This window comes from Globicephala melas, chromosome 3 (genome assembly GCF_963455315.2).
Source record: "Globicephala melas chromosome 3, mGloMel1.2, whole genome shotgun sequence".
Taxonomy (NCBI): Eukaryota; Metazoa; Chordata; class Mammalia; order Artiodactyla; family Delphinidae; genus Globicephala; species Globicephala melas.
In genome coordinates this window covers 108,129,376-108,151,848 of record NC_083316.1, presented here as the reverse complement: position 1 = coordinate 108,151,848, position 22,473 = coordinate 108,129,376, and the positions used below count along the sequence as shown (strand labels likewise).

The 22,473-nt window shown below is 40.3% G+C and overlaps 1 pseudogene; it reads left to right on the top strand.

The window, feature by feature from the left end:
• The first annotated feature begins 9,118 nt into the window (after positions 1 to 9,118).
• Positions 9,119 to 10,600, top strand: LOC115860281 (phosphatidylinositol transfer protein alpha isoform pseudogene; annotated as a pseudogene).
• Positions 10,601 to 22,473: the final 11,873 nt, after the last annotated feature.

Sequence of the window (22,473 nt, the reverse complement as noted above, 5' to 3'; positions counted from 1 at the left end):
GCTTTCTTTCAGTGCACCACTCTCCCCAAATCACGTATTCACCAACCTGGAATCTCTGAAAAATGTTCTTTTGGGTTTTATGGAGGCTTCACTGCATAGGCACGATTGATTAAATCATTGGCCATTGGAAATGAATTCAACTTCCAGCCCTTTTCCCCCTCCCTGAGGTTGCTGGGTGGGGCTGAAAGTTCCAATCAAGGGGTTGATTCCCTTAGGTTACCTAAGGGTGGTCCAAAAGTCACCTCATTAACATAACATAACAAAAGATACATTTATCCCTCTTATCACTTAGGATAATTACAAGGGTTTTAGGAGCTCTGTGCCAGAAAGGGAGATGAAGACCAAATATATATTTCTTACCATAAATCACAGTATCAAACTGCCTGAAACAGACTTGTGTCAGATATTCACCAAACCTCAGGTGGTAGCCAATTTACAAGATAGCCCACAGACATCCTCTCCTAGCATCCACACCCTTGTGTAGTGGGTCACAAAGGGCTTGTGGCTTATATACCTTGTTCTCTTGGATTGCTCACTTTGGGGGAAGCCAGCTGCTATGGCCAAGGACACGCAGGCAGCCCAGTGGGAAAGCCTATGTTGGGAGGAACTGAGGCCTCCTGCCAGCAGCCAGAGTTAACATGTCAGCTATGAATAAACCACCCTGGAAGTAGATCCTCCAGCTCCAGTCAAGCCTTCAGATGACCGCAACCTCATGAGAGACTCCAAGGCAGAACCACCTGACTGGTCTCCCAAATCCCTACCCCACAGAAATTAAGAGATAACAAAGGATTGTTTTAAGCCACTAAGTTTGGGGATAATTTGTTACATAGCAATAGATAACAAACATCCTCTTTTCCTTAGCATATAGCTAAGTTACGTTTCCCTGCATCCCTTCAGCTATGTGGGGGCATGTGCCTATAGTCTGGTCAGTGAGATGTGTGAGGAACTGATGTATGCCATTTCAAGCCCCAGAAAAATCTCCCATGCTATTTATCCCCCATGCTTTCTCTTTTCCTTTGTCTTGGCAAAATGCAGAAAGGATCCAGCAGAGGACAATGAGCTGTTTGATGGAAGGAGCTTGAATCCCTGAATGAATGGGGCAGAGTCCTCATTATTCCTGACCCACATCAGAATTTGTTAAGCTAAAACAGGAGGGGAGGGGGCAGGGCACAACTTTTAAAAGAATGACATAGCCCGAGGACACAATATAAACTGATTAGAACCAACAGGTCCAAGAAGGCGGACAAGTTCACTAGACCTTAAGCCTCAGGATACGCTCATTGTAACACATCAGCAAGCTAAATGACACACTCACAGGTGCCATGACAGTTCCAAGGCTGACCATAAAGGTCAAAAAGTAGGTGCTGGCCTAATTTTTGGAATCCCCACCCCTTCTCCAAAATAGCTGGAATACTCCTCCCACTCATTAGCCTATGAAATTACCCACCCCTATAAAAACTGACAACCCCATACCCTGAGGGCCACTCTTGCCTTCTGAGATGGCCCATGCTCTGTCTGTGTAGTGTGTTTCTCTCTAAGTAAATCCACTTCTTACCAATCACTTTGTCTCTCACTGAATTCTTTCTGTGACAAGACAACAAGAATCCAAGCTTCAGGCTTCCCTGGTGGCGCAGTGGATAAGAATCTGCCTGCCAATGCAGGGGAAACAGGTTCAATTTCTGGTCCAGGAAGATCCCACATGCTGCGGGGCAACTAAGCCCATGCGCCATAATGACTGAGTCTGTACTCTAGAGCCCGCGAGCCACAACTACTGAAGCCCACGTGCCTAGAGCCCATGCTCCTCAACATGAGAAGCCACCGCAATGAGAAGCCCACGCACCACAACGAAGAGTAGCCCCTGCTCGCCACATCTAGAGAAAGCCCATGCGCAGCAATGAAGACCCAACACAGCCCCAAATAAATAAATTTTAAAAAAAGAACCCGAGCTTCATTAAGTCCTGAGACCAGGTGTGTGATCTCAGTTAAAAAACCCTGGGTTTGAGTCCCAATCCTGTTTTTGCCTGGGTTCGAGTCCCGGCCCATGGGCTCAAGTCTCAATCTGGGTTTTTGCTGGGTTCAAGTCCCGATCTCAGTTGCACGGTTTTAAATCCACTGAGATTTCAGGGATTAGGTAACAGCAGCTAGGAATATTTACCATAATTAATACAAGGTCCATTCAGGAGTGGTGGAACTTACTTGTCTGCATAAGGTGGCTTGGGCTTTTAACAATCATAGCAGCCTATTTGATTGTTCTGCCCTTTGAATTACCTAGGAGGGTGAGACTGACAGGGTAAGAAGAGTAGAACTTGGAGTTAACAGTTGGGCTCATAAGCAGAGTGTAAGTCAGTTTCTGTAGCACAGCTTGATTGAACTGAACTGAGAGGGAGGCTAAATGGGAAATGACTCCTACCTTTAACATTAAATGTTGTAAGTTTAGACCAAAAGTGATAGATTCAGACCATTCAAGGGTTTTAATTTATCACTGAGATAATCTGCTTGAGTAAGCTACTAAGAAAAAGTGGCCTTTATCCTTCATTTTTAAAAATGTTATTTTTCTCAATCAATATGATACACCGCATTAACAAATTAAGGAATGAAAACCATACGATCATTTCAATAGATGCAGAAAAAGCTTTTGACAAAATTCAACACCCATTTATGATAAAAACTCTCCAGATAATGGGCATAGAGGGAACCTACCTTAACATAATAAAGGCCATATATGACAAACCCACAGAAAGCATCATACCCAATAGTGAAAAACTGAAAGCATTTCCACTAAGATCAGGAACAAGACAAGGATGTTCACTCTCGCCACTCTTATTCAACATAGTTTTGGAAGTCCTAGCCACAGCAATCAGAGAAGAAAAAGAAATAAAAGGAATACAAATTGGAAAAGAAGAAGTAAAACTGTAACTATTTGCCAATGACATGATACTATACATAGAAAATCCTAAAAATGCTACCAGAACACTACTAGAATGAATCAATGAATTTGGTAAAGTTGCAGGATACAAAATTAATGCACAGAAATCTCTGGCATTCCTATACACCAACAACAAAAAATCAGAAAGAGAACTTAAGGAAACACTCCCATTTACTACTGCAACAAAAAGAATAAAATACCTAGGAATAAACCTGCCTAAGGAGGAGAAAGACTGTACTCAGAAAACTATAAAACACTGATGAAAGAAATCAAAGATGACATAAACAGATGGAGAAATATACTATGTTCTTGGATTGGTAGAATCAATATTGTGAAAATGACTATACTAACCAAAGCAATCTACAGATTCAATGCAATCCCTATCAAACTACCCATGGCATTCTTCACAGAATTAGAACAAAAAATCTTACAATTCATATGGAAACACAAAAGACCCCAAATAGCCAAAGCAATCTTGAGAAAGAAAAACGGAGTTGGAGGAATCAGGCTCCCTGACTTCAAACTATACCATAAAGCTACAGTAATCAAGACAGTATGGTACTGGCACAAAAACAGAAATATAGAGCAATGGTACAGGATAGAATGCCCAGAGATAAACCCATGCACATATGGGCACCTAATTTATGACATAGGAGGCAAGAAAATACAATGGAGAAAAGACAGCCTCTTCAATAAGTGCTGCTGGGAAAACTGAACAGCTACATGTAAAAGAATGAAATTAGAACACTCCCTAACACCATGCACAAAAATAAACTCCAAATGGATTAAGGACTTAAATGTACGACCAGACACTATAAAACTTTCAGAGGAAAACTAGGAAAAACACTCTTTGACATAAATCACAGCAAGATCTTTATTGGCCCACCTCCTAGAGTAAAAGAAATAAAAACAAAAATAAACAAATGGGACTTAATTAAACTTAAAAGCTTTTACACAGCAAAGGAAACCTAAACAAGACAAAAAAGACAACCCTCAGAATGGGAGAAAATATTTGCAAATGAAACAACAGACAAAGGATTAATCTCCTAAATATACAAACAGCTCATGTAGCTCAATATCAGAAAAACAAACAATCCAGTTAAAAAATGGGTGGAAAACCTAAATAGACATTTCACCAAGGAAGACATGCAGATGGCCAAGAGGCACATGAAAAGATGCTCAACATCACTAATTATTAGAGAAATGAAAATCAAAACTACAATGAGGGGCTTCCCTGGTGGCGCAGTGGTTGAGAGTCCGCCTGCCGATGCAGGGGACACGGGTTCATGCCCCGGTCCGGGAGGATCCCACATGCCGCGGAGCAGCTGGGCCCGTGAGCCATGGCCGCTGAGCCTGTGCGTCCAGAGCCTGTGCTCCGCAGCGGGAGAGGCCACAACAGTGAGAGAGGCCCAGGTACCGCATAAAAAAAATAAAAAAAAAACCTACAATGAGGTATCCCCTCACACCAGTCAGAATGGCTATCATCAAAAAATCTACAAACAGGGCTTCCCTGGTGGCGCAGTGGTTGACAGTCCACCTGCCGATGCAGGGGACACGGGTTCGTGCCCCGTTCCGGGAAGATCCCACATGCCGCGGAGCGGCTAGGCCCGTGAGCCATGGCCGCTGAGCCTGCGCGTCTGGAGCCTGTGCTCCGCAACGGGAGAGGCCACACGGTGAGAGGCCTGCGTACCACAAAAAAAAGAAAGAAAAAAAAATCTACAAACAATAAATGCTAGAGAGGGTGTGGAGAAAAGGGAACCCTCCTACACTGTTGGTGGGAATGTAAATTGATACCGTCACTATGGAAAACAGTATGGAGGTTCCTTAAAAAACTAAACATAGAACTACCATATGACCCAGCAATCGCACTACTGGGAATATACCCTGAGAAAGCCATAATTCAAAAAGAGTCATGTACCACAATGTTCATTGTAGCACTTATTCACAACAGCCAGGACATGGAAGTAACCTAAGTGTCCATCAACAGAGGAATGGATAAAGAAGATGTGGTACATATATACAATGGAATATTACTTGGCCATAAATAAAAGAACAAAATAATGCCATTTGCAGCAACATGGATGGACCTAGGGATTGTCATACTGAGTGAAGTAAGTCATGGATGGATCTAGAGATTGTCATACTGAATGAAGTAAGACAGAGAAAGACAAATATCATATGACATTGCTTATATGTGGAATATAAAAAAAGGCTACAAATGAACTTATCTATAAAACAAAAATAGAGTTACAGATGTAAAAAATAAACTTATGTTTACTGGGGGGTAAGGAGGGGGAGGGATAAATTGGAAGATTGGGATCGACACATACACACTACTATATATAGAATTGATAACTAATAAGGACCTACTGTACAGCACAGGGAACTCTACCCAATACTCTGTAATGGCCTATATGGGAAAAGAAGCTAAAAAAGAGGGGATATATGTATGTATAACTGATTCACTTTGCTGAAAGTAACACATTGTAAATCAATTATACTCCAATAAAAATTAAAAGAAAATAGTAGTGGGTGCAATTTTAATTCCAGGTAAAGCTCCTTTTTAAAAAACATATTATTTTATTTTATTTTTTATACAGCAGGTTCTTATTAGTCATCAATTTTATCCCCATCAGTGTATACATGTCAAAGCTCCTTTCTTGGGCTTCCCTGGTGGCGCAGTGGTTGAAAGTCCGCCTGCCGATGCAGGGGATGTGGTTTTGTGCCCCGGTCCGGGAGGATCTCGCGTGCCGCAGAGCAGCTGGGCCCATGTGCCATGGCCGCTGAGCCTGCGTGTCCAGAGCCTGTGCTCCGCAACGGGAGAGACCACAACAGTGAGAGGCCCGTGAACCGCAAAAAAAAAAAAAAAAGCGCCTTTCTTATTGCACTCATTTCTAGTGTCCTATTACACTGACAACATATCTTTCCTACTCATATTATGACTTACAAAATAATAAGTGACTAAAATTTAAAAATTATGGCATCAATTCTAGTTAAAAAAAACAAAACGTGGGGAGAGTGGCCCAGATGGCAGAGTAGGAAGACCCTGAGCTCACCTCCTCCCACAGGCACACCAAAATGATAGCTGTTTACAGAGCAATTATTGATGAGAAAGACCTGGAGACTAGCAGAAAAGATCTTCTGCAACTAAAGATATAAAGAAAGAACCACAGTGAAATGGGTAGGAGGGGCAGGAATGCTGTATAGTCAAAACTCATACTCTTGGGTGGGCGACCCACAAATGGGAGCATAATTACAATTGCAGAGGTTCTCCCCAAGGAGTGAGAGGTCCACCCCACATTGGGCTCCCCAGCTTCAGGCCTGGGGGTCTTTCACGAGGAAGATAAGCCCCCAGAACGTTTGGCTTTGAAAGCCAGTGGTGCTTACTTTTGGAAGAGCCAAAGGGCTGTAGGAAATAGAGAGTCCACTCTTTAAGGGTACACACAAAATCTCACACGCTCCAAGATTCAGAGCAGAAGCAGTAATTTGAAAGGTGCCTGGGTCAGATCCACCTGCTGATCTTGGAGAGCCTCCCGGAGAGACAGGAAGCAACTGGAGCTCACTCTGGGGACACAGACACTGGTTGCAGCCATTATGGGGAATGTGTTCTACCACGAGGACACTGGTGCTGACAAGTGCCATTTTTTTTTTTTTTTTTTTGCAGTACGCGGGCCTCTCACTGTTGTGGCCTCTCCTGTTGCGGAGCACAGGCTCCGGACGCGCAGGCTCAGCGGCCATGGCTCACGGGCCTAGCCGCTCCGCGGCATGTGGGATCTTCCCGGACTGGGGTACGAACCCACGTCCCCTGCATCGGCAGGCAGACTCTCAACCACTGCACCAGCAAGGAAGCCCACAAGTGCCATTTTTGAGTCCTCCTAGCGTATTAGTGCTGGGACCCAGCCCTAATCATCAGCATGTTGGCACAAGTACTGGGATGCCTGAGGCCAAGCAGTTAGCCAGGCAGAGGCACAGCCTCACCCACTAGCAGATTGGCTGCCTTAGGAACCCCTGAGCCCCCAGCTGCCCTGGTACCTGACCCTGCCCACCAGAGGGCCCAGGATCTGGTCCCACCCATCAGTGCACCAGAACTAGCCTCGGAGCCCCAAGGCCCAACAGCTAGTTGTTGAGACCTGGCTTTGCTCAGCAGTGGGCATAACACCAACTCTGGTACACCCAGAGTTGCAGCCTAGAGACCTTAGGACCCAACTCTACACACCAGTGGGCAGGCAATAGCTCCAGGACAGCCTGGGCCCAGACTCCACCTGCTAGAGGGTTGGCACCAACCCTGGGACCCTCCAGGACCCTGCAGCCAGAGACCCCAGAACCTAGCCCTGCCCACTAACAGGCTATCAGCCCCAGGACCACTAAAGTATGACAATTTGCCATGTTAGAACCCAGCCTACCCACCAACAGGCCAGCACCAGCTTCATGACCCCCAAGGCCCTATAGCCAGAGGCCTCAGGACCCAGCCCTTCCCACCAGTGGGTAGACATGAGCCCCAGGACAAACGCAGTCCTGCATCTTGCTGTGTCAGGACACAGCCCACCTACAAGCACCCAGCACCAGCCCTGAGACCCTTGGGCCCTGGCCCTACCCACCAGCAGGACAACTCTGGGAAACCCTGGGCCCCTGAACCAGCTGCTCAAGATCTGGCCCCACAGACCAGTGGCTGACACCAGCTCTGGTCCCCCAGGGCTCTGCAGCCAGAAACCCTGGGAACTGGCTCCACCTACCAGTGGGCCAGCAGTAGCCCTGGGACCCCAAGGGCCCTGGCCCTGCCCTCCAGCAGGTTTACACCACCAGCTCTGAGACACCTTGGACCCCTCAGCCAGCCACCCTTGAGACTGAGCCCCATTCATCAGTGGGCCAGCGCCAGCTTTGGGACACCCAGGACCCTGCAGCCAGCCATGTCAGGAACCTGTCCTGCCTACCAGCAGGTGGACACTAGATCCAGGATCCCCAGCTGCACAGCCACCCACTTTAAAGTGATGAAAGGAAAAACCTCCAATCAGGAATACTCTACCCAGCAAGGCTTTCATTCAGATTTGATGGAGAGATCAAAAGTTTTACAGACAAGCAAAAACTAAAAGAGTTCAGCACAACCAAGCCAGCTTTACAAGAAATGTTAAAGGGAACTCTCTAAGCAAAAAAACAAAACAAAACAAAACAAAAGGCCACAACTAGAACATGAAAATTACAGAGGAAAAATCTCATTGATAAAAGCGAATATACAATAAAGATAGTAAATCAACCATGTATAAAGCTAGTAGGAAGGTCAAAAGACAGAAGTAGTAAAATCATCTATATTCTCAATAAGTAGTCAAGGGGTACACAAAACAAAAAGATGCAAAATATGATGTCAAAAACAGTAAAGGTGGGGAGAGTAAAAATGCAGGGTTGTTAAAATGTGTTCAGACTTAAGAGATAAGCAACTTAAAATAATTATACACTCACATATATTTCTATATATAAACCTTATGGTAAGTACAAACTAAAAATCTATATAGATACACAAAAAAGAAAGGATTCCAAACATAACACTATAAATAGTCATCAAATCACAAGGGAAGAGAACAAAAGAAGAAAGGAGCAAAAAAGAAGTACAAAAATAACCCCCAAACAATTAACAGAGTGGCAGTAAGTACAAAGCTATCAACAATTACTTTAAATGTAAAGGAACTAAGTGCTCCAATCAAAAGATATAGAGTGGTTGAATGATACAAAAACAAGGCCCATATATATGTTCCTTACAAGAGACTCATTTCAGATCTAAAGACATACACAGACTGGAAGTGAGAGATTGGGAAAAGGCTTTCCATGTAAATGGAAATGAAAAGAAAGCTGGGGTAGTGATATTTATATCAGACAAAATAGACTTAAAGTCTATTTTAAAGAGACTGTGACAAGAGACAAAGAAGGATACCACATAATGATCAAGTGTCAGTCCAAGAAGAAGATATAATAATTGTAGGCAGAACTGGAGCTCTGGGCAGCACCAGCAGTGACATAGGAGGCAGCGAGGCTGCGATGGCGGAAGCCAACCAGTGATTGCAGCAAGAGTGGCAGGGACAGAGCAGACCACAAGGAAGGTGCACAGGCAGCCAGACTGGGCCAGGCCATGGGGAGAGTGGCCACTGGGAAGCAGGCAGGAGGCTGGGTGGGCAGTGGGCAGCTGCCTAGCCGTGAAGCAACATGGTGCTGCTCAAGGAGTATCAAGTCATCTTACCTGTGGCTGTGGAAGAGTATCAAGTGGGGTAGCTGTATTCTGTGGCTGAGGTCAACAAAAATGAAACTGGTGGTGGTAAAGGCATAGAGGTCCTGGTGAATGAGCCCTATGAGAAGGACAGTGAGAAAGGCTAGTAAACACACAATATCTACCACTTACAGAGCAAAGTGCCCATGTTTGTTCAAATGCTGGCCCCAGAGGGAGCCATGAATATACATGAAAAAGCATGGAATGCCTACCCTCCTACCCTTATTGCTGAACTGTTATTACAAATGAGTACATGAAAGAAGACTTTCTGATTAAAATTGAAACCTGGCACAAACCATATCTTGGCACCCAGGAGAATGTGCATAAACTGGAACCTGAGGCATGAAAACATGTGGAAGCCATATATATAGACACTGCAGATCAAAACCAAGTACTTAGAAAGGATTTCAAGGTAGAGGAAGACCCAGCAAAATTTAAACCTATCAAAACAGGCTGAGAACCCTTGAGCCCCAACTGGAAGCAAGAACTTGTAAATCAGAAAGACTACCCATACATTCATACATACAAAATGGTTACTGTCAAGTTCAAGTGGTGGGGCCTGCAGAACAAAGTGGAAAACTTTATACATAAGTAAGAGAGGTGTCTGTTTACAAACTTCCACAGGCAGCTGTTCTGTTGGCTCAATAAGTGGGTTGACCTGACTATGGATAGCATTCAAAGGATGGAAGAAGAGATTAAGAGACAGCTGGATGAGACAAGGCAAAAGGACCCAGTGAAAGGAATGATGGCAGATGACTAAAGCCACCTCTCCTTCTTCTGCACTTTTTGCAAGACAGTGGTCAAAAGGAAGGCCCAGCAGCTCCACCCTCCCAAGTGACAGGTCATCTTCAGACATAGCCTTTCTGTGTCCATTCTTCAGACAACTTTTTATCCCTTACTGTAGCTAATTCTAGATGCCCTTTAATATTGTGAACAAATAGACCATCTGGTATTATGAAGTCCATGTGTGCGGGAGCCTGTTCCTCTGAGATGTGTGGTGTGTAGGTTGCTGTATTTACAGCTCCTCCCTCTCCAACCATTGTGTTCTCAACCTATTTCTGTGTGCCCTGGGAGGCACTTTATTTCCAAGTGACAATTTTAGTCTTTCAAAAACAAATTGTAAATATATACACACCCAACATCGGAGCACTTAAATACATAATGCAAATATTAACAGACATAAAGGGAGAAATTGACAGTAACACAATAGTAGGGGACTTTAACACCCCACTTACATGAATGGGCAAATCATCTAGACAGAAAATCAATAAGGAAATACTGTCCTTAAATGACATATTAGATGAGATGAACTTAATGGATATATATAGAACATTCTGTCCAAAAGCAGCAGTATATGCATTCTTTTAAAGCATACATGGAACATTCTCCAGGACAGATCATATGCTAGGCCACAAAACAAGTCTCAGTAAACTTTAAGAAGGCTGAAATCATATCAAGCATCTTTTCCAGCCACAATGCAAATACAAGAAAAAAACTGTAGGGAATTCCCTGGCAGTCAAATGGTTAGGACTCTGCTCTCACTGCTGAGGGCCTGGGTTTGATCCCTGGTTGGGGAATTAAGATCCCACAAGCTGCGCAGCCAAAAAAAAAAAGAAAAGAAAAGAAAGAAAAAAACACTAACATGTGGAGACTAAATGATATGCTACTAAACAACCAATAGATTACTGAAAAAAATCAAAGAAGAAGTAAGCAAATACCTGGAGATAAATGAAAATGAAAACACAATGATCCAAATCTATGGGATGCAGCAAGAGCAGTTCTAAGAGAGAAGTTTATAGTGATACAAGTCTACCTCAGGAAACAAGAGAAATCTCAAATAAACAACCTAACCCTACACTTAAAGGAACTACAGTAAGTCCCCTACACACGAACGAGTTCTGTTCCAAGAGTGCGTTCATGAGTCTAATTTGTTTGTAAGTCCAACAAAATTAGCCTAGGTACCCAACTAACACGATAGGCTATATAGTACTGTACTGTAATAGGTTTATAATACTTTTCACACAAATAACACATACCAAATGAACTCAAAAAATAAAAAAAAAATTTAATCTTACAGTACAGTACCATGAAAAGTACAGTACAGTACCAGCTACATCATTGCTGCTTTTACTCTTGCTTCCAGACATCCTGGGCTTGAAATAAAGATACTGTACTCTATAAAGTACTGTACACTAAAGTACACAAAAGCACAACCACTTGTAGAGGATGCATGCATGTGACAGTGTACACCAGACACGTGAACTAACTTACGTGATTGGACATGTGAACGCACATTCACATCTTTGAAAGTCTGCAACTTGAAGGTTCGTATGTAGGGGACTTACTGTAGAAAAAAAAAAAACAAACCCAAAGTTAGTACAAGGAAAGAAATCATAAATAAAATCATAAATGAAATAGAGATGTAAAAAACCATAGAAACACCTAGAGGGGTGGGATAGGGAGGGTGGGAGGGAGATGTAAGAGGGAGGAGATATGGGGATATATGTATATGTATAGCTGATTCACTTTGTTATAAAGCAGAAACTAACACACCATTGTAAAGCAATTATACTCCAATAAAGATATAAAAAAAACAAACAAACCATAGAGTTGGTCCTTTGAAAAGATGAACAAAATTGACAACCTTCAGCCAGACTCATCAAAAAAAAAAAAAAAGAAAGAAAGAAAGAGGGCCTGAATCAATAAAATAAGAAATGAAAAAGGAAAAGTTACAACCAATATCACAGAAATACAAAGGATTAAAAGAGATTACTATGAACAATTATACACCAATAAAATGGACAACCTAGAAGAAATGGACAAATTCCTAGAAATGTATAATCTTTTAAGACTGAACCAGGAAGAAACAGAATACATGAACAGACCAATTAGCAATAATGAAATTGAATCAGTAATAAAAATATTCCCAACAAACAAAAAGTGTAGAATTAGATGGCTTCACAGGTGAATTCTATCAAATATTTTGAGAAGAGTTAATGCTTATCCTTCTCAAAATATTCCAAAAAATTGCAGAGGAAGAAATGCTTCTGAACTCATTTTATGAGGCCAGCATCACCCTGATACCAGTACCATGGAAAGACATCACCAAATTACAGGACAATATCACTAGTGAACATAAATGCAAAAATCCTTAACAAAGTAATTGCAAAGCAAATTCAACAATACATTAAAAGGATAGATCATGTACCATGGTCAAGTAGGATTTTCCAAGGGATGCAAGGATAATTCAATACCCACAAATAGATCAATGTGATACTCCACATTAACAAGTGGAAGAATAAAAAATCATATAATCCTCTCAATAGATACAGAAAAACTTTTTGACAGATTTCAAGATCTATTTATGATAAAGACTCTCAACAAAGTGGTTATGGAGGGAATGTTTCTTGACATAACACAGGTCATATATGACAAACCCACAGCTAACATCATACTGAATAGTAAAAATCTGAAAGCTTTCCCTCTAAGATTAGGAACAAGACAAGGATATCCACTCTTGCCACTTTTACAACATACTATTGGAAGTCCTAGCCATAGCAATCATACAAGAAAAAAAAATAAAAGGAATCTAAATTTGAAAGGAAAAAGTTAAAGTGTCATTTTTTGCAGAAAAGATGATACTATACACAGGAAATCCTAAAGATGCCACCAAAAAACTACTACAACTCATGAATGAATTTGGTAATGTTGCAGGATACAAAATTAATACACAGAAATCTGTTGGGTTTCTATATACTAACAATGAACTATCACAAAGAAAATTAAGAAAACAATCCCACTGTATCAAAAAGAATAAAACACCTAGGAGTAAATCTAACTAAAGAGGTAAAAGATCTCTACTTGGAAACTATAAGGCACTGATGAAAGAAACTGAAGATGACACAAACAAATGGAAAGATATACCATGTTCACGAATTGGAAGAATTAATATTATTAAAATGACCATACTACTCAAGGCAATCTACAGATTCAATGCAATCTCTTTCAAAATGCCAATGACATTTTTCACAGAACAAGAACAAATAATTTTAAAATGTTTTGGAAACAGAAAAGACCTTGAATAGTCAAAGCAACCTTGAGAAAGAAGAACAAAGCTTCAGAGGTCTCATGCTCCCTGATTTCACACTATACTACAAAGCTACAGTAATCAAAACAGTATGGTACCAGCACAAAAACAGACACATAGATCAATGGAACAGAATAGAGAGCCCAGAAATGAATTCACACTTCTATGGGCAACTAATCTATGACAAAGAAGGCAAGAATATACAATGGAGAAAAGACAGCTTCTTCAATAAATGGTCACTTCAATTTTTCCAATTGGACATCTCCATGCAAAAGAATCAAACGGGACTACTCTCTCACACCATGCCCAAAAATAAGCTCAAAATGGATTAAAGACTTAAAGGTAAAACCTGAAATCATAAAAATTCTAGAAGAAAACATAGGCACTAAGCTCTTTGACACTGGTCTTAGTAATATTTTTTGGGATCTGTCTCCTCAGGCAAGGGAAACAGAAGCAAAAATAAACAAATGTGACTACATCCAACTAAAAAGCTTTTGCACAGCAAAGGAAATTATTAACAAAATGAAAAGGCTGCCTACGGACCAGGGGAAGAGATTTGCAAGCCATATATTTGACAAGGGGTTAATATCCAAAATATACAAAGAACTCATACAACTCAGCATCAAACAAACAAACTATCTGATTAAAAAATGGGCAGAGGACCTGAGTAGACATCTTCCCAAAGAAGACATAGAGATGGTCAACAGGCACAAGAAAAGATGCTCAACATCACTAATGATCAGGAAAAAGCAAAACAAAACTACAACAAAGTATCACCTCATACCTGTCAGAATGGCTATTATAAAAAATACAATAAATAATAAGTGTTGGTGAGCATGTACAGAAAAGAGATCCCTGGTCCTCTGATGGTGGAAATGTAAATTGATGCAGCAACTGTGGATAACAGTATGGACAGTCCTCAAAAAACTTAAAGTAGAGGACTTCCCTGGAGGGTCCAGTGGTTAAGACTCTGTGCTTCCACTGCAGGGGGCATGGGTTCAATCCCTGATTGGGGAACTAAGATCCCACATGCCATGCAGCATGGCCAAAAAAAAAAAAAAAAAAAAAAATCAGAAGTAGAACTACCATAGGATCCAGCAATTCCACTTCTGGGTATTTATCTGAAGAAAACAAAAACAGTAATTTGAAAAGATATAGGTACCCCTATGTTCACTGTAGCATTATTTAAGATAGACAAGATATGGAAGTAACCTAAGTGCTCACTGATAAATGAATGGATAAAGAAGATGTGGTATATATATATACACACAATGGAATATTTTTCAGCCATAAAAAAGAATAGTATCTTGCCAGTTGTGCCATCATGGATGTACCTAGAGTATATTATGCTAAGTGATTAAGACAGAGAAAGACAAATAATATCTGATTTCACTTATATGTGGACTCTAGAAAAACCACAAATGAACAAACAAAACAGAAACAGAATTAGAAATACATTCAGGTGGTTGCCAGAGGGGATGAGGGTGGTGAGAGGAAAGAAATAGGTGACAGAGATAAGAAGTACAGATTTCCAGTTGTAAAATAAATGTGTCAGGGGTATGAAATGTACAGGGTGAGTAATATAGCCAATAACTATGTAGTATCTTTCTATGTTGACAGATCGTGATTAGACTTATTGTGATCATTTTGAAATGTACAGAAGTACTGAATCATTATGTGTGTAACAGGAAGTAACAAAGTGCTACAGGTCAATTATACTTCAAAAACAAACAAACTCATGGAAAAAGCAATCAGATTTGTGGTTAGCAGAAGCGGGATGTGGGGAGGGAGAATTGGATGAAGGCGATCAAAGGTACAAACTTTCAGGTACAAGACAAATAAATACTAGGGATGTGATATACAACATGATAAATCAACACTGCTTTATGTTATATATGAAAGTTGTTGAGGGTCAACAACTTGTGATCATTTTCTTATGATCACAAGAAAAAAATTTTTTTTCTATTTCTCTAATTTTATATATATATAATATGATGGATGTTCACTAAACTTATTGCAGTAATCATTTCATGATGTGTGTAAGTCAAATCATTATGCTGTACACCTTAAACATATAGTGGGTACATCAATTATATTTCAATAAAACTGTAAGGAAAAAGAACAAAAAGTGGTTAAGCCTTTTTCAAATATGTACTGCAAGTATGCCAAGAGTTGATATCAGTTCTCTGTATATCAATCCTTTCATCCATCTATGAAGCAAACTATTTAAAAGCACCAGCTGACGATAGTAATTGCTTCTTGCTTTGCCTTCTATGATATACAGGATCATTTAATAAAGAAATTTTTGCCTATAATAGCTCATTAAGTTTTCTTCCTGAGCATATTTATTATAATGATATCCAGTTCTATAAGCTTCTCTGAAGTAGTGAGACTTGTACATGCATTTGTTTACTAAGAGTAAATTCTGATGTTTTTATAGCCTGATTTCTTCTCTTTGTTCCATACTGAAGAGTATTTGCATTTGTCCTAGAAAAATGCAGTTGGTTTAACATGGATTTATTGTACTCTGTTTGAAAATGACCTGAAAGCTTGGATGGCTTCACATTATTTTTTTAAAAGTCAAGATTATTGATTTATAATTTAAATACCATAAACTCTACCTTTTTAAAAGTGTGCAGCTTGATGACTTTTGACAAATGTACATCATGTATCCATCACCACAATCAAGATATAGAATATTTTAATCACTCCAAAAAGACTTGTCAGGAGATCATTTTATAATCCATGCAAGAGATGACTGTAGCTTGGTCCTGTATGATAGTGATGGAGCTGATGAGAAGTGATCAGATTCAGCATGCATTTTGAAGGTAAAGCTGGCAGCATTTGCCCATGGGTAAATTGCATAAGAAAGTACAGTCAGGATTTATTATTTCTCAAGATTCTATGGACCAACTTGGCAGTCTGCTGCTTTTTGCCTAGTCATGTCGCTGTGCTTTGTTTAAGGTTGGAAGGTACAAGATGATCCCACTCAGATGCCTCACAGTAGGTGCTGGCAGTCAGCAGGGGTCCTTTGAGTCTCCTTTATATGGCCCCTTATTCTCCTGTAGGCTAGACCAGCTTACATGGTGGTCACATGGTAATAAACAATCTCAAACTTAGCTTAAAACAAGTACAATTTATTATTCATCATGATTTTTTGTGTTGGTTGGGCTGTTCTGCTGATCTTACCTGGGCTTGCTCATGTAGGTTGGATGGAATGGATTCAGCTGGGAAAACTGGAATGGCTTGGCCTTTTTCCATGTTGTCTTCCACCCCAAGTTTCTTCACAGCATAATGTTCTCAAGGCAGCATTTCAAGAGGGCGAAACAGATGCTGCAAGGCCCCTTGAGGCTTAGGCTTCAGAACTCAAATAACATCACTTCCCCCACAACCCATTGGTCAAAACAAGTTAAAAAGGCCAGCCTAGATTCAAGGATTTGGAGAAACAGACCTCACTTATACAAGGGAGAAGCAGAAAAGTCACATTGCAAAGGTGGGTACATACTAGTATGGAAGGAAGATATATAGCCATTAATCAGTTTACTCCACTGCCGTTATGTTGACTCGCCTACTTTCTTTCTCTCCTCCTGCCGTTAAGACCAATTCCTTCTGTATCTCTTTGTGACTTGAGTTCATACTTCCTAAGAGAAGACAAGGACTCCTAAGGCATGAACTTGGGGCCAGATACCCTCATAAGCTGCAAAATAGCCTATAAATGGCTTACCAGCTTTCACTGTGGTGAGCCAATCTGGTATCCATGGTAGCCAGTGTGTAAAGAACTCAAAGAATCTTATAAAAAGGGCAAAGGGCCAGTGGGTGTGGCAGGTCCTCTGAAGTTTTCCTGAAGGGGTCAATACAGGCATCTTGCTTGACTGGTACAGAGCACCTGGGAAAAGATGTAGTGTGTACAAATATCAGCTTACAGTGTAGTATGCAAAAATATACCTCCTTTTGATCTTCTATAACAACTTACTTTCTCTTTTGAGTCTCTGATCCATCATGATGAAAAATGCATATTTTTAGTCAGCTTAGAGTTTCTCTCTTCCATCCCTTGGTCACACCTAATTTCTGGAGGGTCTTATATAGTGTCACAGCATCAGGAGGGCCTATCTACGCTTCTTTGTCATTGGTCTCTACAGTGTTCTCAAGACTTTAGCTATCTCATTTAATCCTTATTCACTGATCCCTGTAGCCTGATATTTTTTAATAATGATGACCATGGTTATGATAGTAATTATGACAGTTTTATGATAGTATTAACAGCAATTTCTATTTATTGTCTGCTATGAGAGACAGGCAGTATGCTGCTGTATATATTAAATATACTATTGATAAAAACCAAACAACTCTGTGTACATCTATTACATCCTATGGCATTTACTGAGAAATTATATGTATAATGAACACTAGTAATTACTGATGTCCACCATTTGAAACCCCCTTGAATTTAAGGGATTCCTTGTCCCCAAAAGAGAAGTTGAAATGAAAAGACATCTAGTATTCTAGCTCCTCTCCTAGCTGGGATGTAAGCCCTTGACTTAGGCTTTGCCAATCAGATGGACTCATCTGGGATTTTGAATTTGAAACTAATGACACAAAGAAAAAAGGACAGTGGAGATTGCTTTCTGATGTCAGTGGCAGCAGCATCCAGTTGGCAGGCACAACAGTGTCTGTGTTGCCAACTGCTGGATCCAGTATTAAATACCAGGGATGACAACAGTGCAAGCTGCAGTTAGTTCCTTTGTTCAGTGGCAGCAGTAGTGATGCCCCAATAGACTAGCTTTTTGGTTTTATTTTTGGCTGTGGTATTATCTGCATAGGTTCTCTTGATTATTGCCTGTTTTACCAGTTAAATCTGCGAGGTAGCCATTAAATATTGTTACAAGAAATTAAATTTTGGAGAAATTTTTACCAGGGATGGTTGTAGGCAACAGATCCTCAGGGAAGGGTGGGGGCGGGCGGGGGGAGACCTAAGATTAGTTACTTGGTCTGGTTTAAGATGAAGACAAGGAGAATCCAGCTAACATTAAGAAACTGGATTTTCACAGCCCATGGTAAATAGTACCAAAATAGCTAAATCATTCCATGGATCACTTGTACTAAGTATGCCAATTGAAGGCAACACTTTGTACTTTCAAGTGCTACTGCCATAGGATGATATGAAGGGTAAGCAGAATTCTAGGACTATGGAGGTGTTGTGATTGCTTCTAATATTGCTGAACATCTGAGAAAGAAAGAATGACATTCTATGAGGCCACCATCACGTTGATACCAAAACCGGACAAAGAAACCACAAAAAAAAGAAAATTATAGGCCAATATCACTAATGAACAGAGGCACAAAAATACTCAACAAAATACTAGCAAACTGAATCCAACAATACATTAAAGGATCATACACCAGGATCAAGTGGGATTTATCCCAGGGATGCAAGGATTCTTCAATATCCACAAATCAATTAGTATGATATACCAAATTAACTGAAGAATAAAAACCATATGATCTCATTGCAGCACTATTTACAATAGCCAAGACATGGAAGCAACCTAAATGTCCATCCACAGAGGAATGGATAAAGAGATTGTGGTACATATATACAATGGAATATTACTCGGCCATGAAAAAGAATGAAATAATGTCATTTGCAGCAACATGCTTGGACCTAGAGATTATCATACTAAGTGAAGTAAGTCAGACAGAGAAAGACAAATATCATATGTTATCACTCATATGTGGAATCTAATTTTAAAAAATGATACAAATGAACTTATTTACAAAACAGAAACAGACTTACAGATATCAAATACAAACTTATGGTTACCAAAGGGGAAATGTGGTGGGGAGGGATAAATCAGGAGGTTGGGATGAACATACATACACTACTACATATAAGATAGATAAACAAGGACCTACTGTGTAGCACAGGGAACTCTACTCAATATTCTGTGATAACTATATAAGAAAAGAATCTAAAAAACAATGAATATATGTATATGTATAACTGAATAACTTTGCTGTATGCCTGAAACTAACACAACATTGTAAATCAACTATGCTCCAATAAAATTAAATTTAAATAAAAGAGACATTGTCACTATTCTTTCTCTTATTTCCTCTTTATATGATGTCTCTGTCCTGCTGTGAACAGCATCAGCAGCTCCTAAAAATAAAACAGTCCAAAGGCTATCACCAGCTATGAGATTGATAAGAATCTTACTCTTGAGAGCAACAGTGTATCCTTTTAAAATTGTATTTTGTTACATCACATTATATTTGGCCACACAGTACAGGTCAGATTCAGAAGAGCATTTGGTAGGCTGCATTTTGTCATTTAATAAAACTTTTATGGAGCATGTTTTTTGTTATTAAAGAAAATAAATTACGTTCCACTTCAAAATGTCTTTCTCGGAACTTCTGTTAATGCCGTGAATTTTTTTTTTTTTTTTTTTTTTATAACTTGTGAGATGTTGCATTTGTTTTTTTAGGTGTGCCCTAACCTAAGTGCCACAAACTGGGTCGCCTAAAACAACAGAAATTTATTCTCTTGCAGTTCTGGAGGCCAGAAATCAAGGTGTCAGCAGGGCTGGTTCTTTCTGGAGGTTCTGAGGGAGAATCCACTCCACGCCTCTCTCCTGACTTCTGGTAGCTGTTGGCATTCCTTGGCGTTCCTTGGCTTGTAGCTGCATCACTCCAGTCTCTGCCTTCATCTTTACATGGCCCTCCCCTCTGTCTCTTTATTTTTTAAATATTTATTTTCTTTCTTTTTTTTTTGCTGCATTGGGTCTCAGTTGCGGCATGTGGGATCTTTCATTGTGGCATAGGGTCTTCGTTGTGGTGCACCAGGGTTCTCTCTAGTTGTGGTGTGCAGATTTTCTCTCTCTAGTTGTGGCACAGGGGCTCCAGGTCGTGTGGGCTCCAGAGTGCATGGGCTGTGTAGTTGCGGCACACAGGCTCTCTAGTTGAGGCACACAAGCTCAGTAGTTGTGGCACATAGGCTTAGTTGCCCCGCGGCATGTGGGATCTTAGTTCCCCAACCAGGGATAGAACCTGTGTCCCCTGCATTGGAAGGAGGATTCTTTTTTTTTTTTAAATCAACTATTTATTACTATTATTTTTTTAAATTTATTTTATTTATTTATTTTTGGCTGCATTGGGTCTTCATTGCTGTGCAGGCTTTCTCTAGTTGCGGTGATCGGGGACTACTCTTTGTTGCAGTGCGCGGGCCTCCCATTACAGTGGCTTCTCTTGTTGCAGAGCACAGGCTCTACGTGTGCAGGCTTCAGTAGTTGTGGCGTGTGGGCTCAGTAGTTGTGGCGCACGGGCTTAGTTGCTCCGCAGCATGTGGGATCTTCCCGGACCAGGGCTGGAATGTCCCCTGCATTGGCAGGCAGACTCTTAACCACTGCACCACCAGGGAAGCCCTGGAAGGCAGATACTTTACCACTGGACCACCAGGGAAGTCCTCCCTCTGTGTTTCTTTCTCACATCTTCCTCTACCTTTCTCTTCTAAGAATCCCTGTCATTGAATTTAGGGCTCGCCCTAAACCCAGGATGATCTCATCTCTAGATCCTTAACTTAATTACATCTGCAAACACCCTTTTTCCTAACAAGGTCACATTCACTTAGTTCAGAGGATTAAGACTTGTTTTGGGGGACTACTGTTTTGTTTGTTTTTTTTAACATCTTTATTGGAGTATAATTGCTGTACAATGGTGTGTAATGCCATGAATTAAAAAAAAATCTGCTATATTAAAAAGGAATTGCATTGATTTTCTTTTCTAAAGTTCAGGAAATGTCTCATTCAAATATTTGCTTGCTATTAACTATGGTTAGGCAGAAGACAAAGGAATGGATTTTCCTCCTGTTGGAAATAATTAAGCAAGCTCTGCATGTAATATATATTTTGCCATTTATGTTACTTTTATTCCATCAAATATGGTTATAAATGTTTTAGAGAAAGAAGATGGCTATCAGAGAAAGCTCATGTTCGCTAAGTGGAGGATATAATCCTTAACATCAAGACATTGTTTGTCAAGATTCAGCTATTAGGTGTATTTAGGATTCTATAATAGTTTTTGTTATTTATTCTTTTGAAATCCTAATGTAGCATTTCTCTTTGGAAGATATGAAACATCTTTCATTGGGGTTCCCAAGAGGACCCCAAATAAATAGCATCCCTCTTCCTTGCCTGAGTTTTGGACAAATTGAGAAAATAAAACAAAGAGTAAATATAGAGGCCAACATTTTGATTACATCTTCATTATTGTTAGAGATGAGGTTAGAGGATGTGGCTCTATGTCTGTAACCATGTGTCCTTGCTAATACTTAACCTACAATTAAGTAGATTTAACCTTGGATGGGTAAAGGGATTGGGTGGGTTAGCAGGGGAAGTGAGCCTCTTGAGGGCTTCTAAGAGGAAGAAGAGCAGAGCTGAGAATTTGCATTAGTGGTTATTCTTCACAGATTTACCAATCAGAGAAGTCACTCCACCTACCTTGGGATGGAGTGCAAAAAATGAGAAGAGCATACTTAGGAAAAAGCCCTTCTCTTGGAAGCGGGGAGTAGAAGAAAGGAATTCTATTCCTACATTCCTTGGCTTTTTGTTCTTCTAATCCATTGATTTAGTAATTAAGCCTATGGTCAACCATAGGCTGTTTTCAGTTTTGTCCCTGTTTCATAAGAGTGCTCCTCCCAAACCAACCACTTCTTTTGGGCATCATTCTGGGATTGTTGGTGGGAGTGTAGTTTTGACCACAGAAGGCTAGGAAATGGGTAAGAAAATACACTAATCAGTCAACACTAAAAATACTTCATTTCAAAGGCTGAAAACTAATTTCCTATTTTCCATGCCAAACTATGTCCAATAACATTGCTCAACACAGCATATCAGAGGTTCTGCATAAAACTGAATGAAAATAGTAAGGTTCTATAATAATAAAAACTCTAAAAATATGGAACAACATCTAATGTGAATATACATCTTTTATCTTTATCAAATTCTCAGGGAGAAATGAAAGTCTAATAATGAAATTTGTTTTGTAAATTTAAGCCCAGAGATAATTTGAATAAAGGAATTAAAATCCAAAATCAAAATCTCTTGTTCTTGTGACTTAAAAGTCCAAAGCCTAAAATTCTTCAAGTCCAAAATCCATTCCCTCAAATTTTTTTCCTACTTGGTTTTAGTGAGGAACTAAATGCTTGAGTGG